Source organism: Nannochloropsis gaditana, assembly GCF_000240725.1.
Source record: "Nannochloropsis gaditana CCMP526 unplaced genomic scaffold scaffold176, whole genome shotgun sequence".
NCBI lineage: Eukaryota > Eustigmatophyceae > Eustigmatales > Monodopsidaceae > Microchloropsis > Microchloropsis gaditana.
In genome coordinates, this window is record NW_005803777.1 from 10,460 (window position 1) to 10,912 (window position 453).

Genomic DNA, 453 nt, shown 5'->3' on the forward strand with positions numbered 1-453 from the left:
TATCTCCCTCCATCCCTCTCCTTTTCCGGCCCTCTCCCCTCCACACACAGCTTGTGGAGCTCGTGAGGGAGCATCCCTACAGGGGCTACCCCGTCGTCACGCCGCGCCAGGTCTCTCTCTCCCCCTCGACCTCCCCTCCTTTCCATCCCTCTTTCCCTTTCCCTCCAAGTCTTCTTTCGGCCCCCAGCGCCGTCCTCCCCCTGCCTCCCTTGCTCTTTTTCTGTCGTGCCTTCTCCTTCATCTCCTCCCTCTTCCCACCCGTCCTCATCCTACCTCCACCCCTCCACCCTCCTTCCTTCCCAGGAGCTGCTTGGGCTCGTCAAGCGCCGCACCCTCCTCTTGCACCTGACTCGCGTCTTCCGGGGCCAAGGGCTCATGCTCGAACTCACCCAGCTGATGCCTCTGGACGTGCAGCTCGTACGTCCCCTCCTCCTTCCTTCCCTCCCTCCCTCC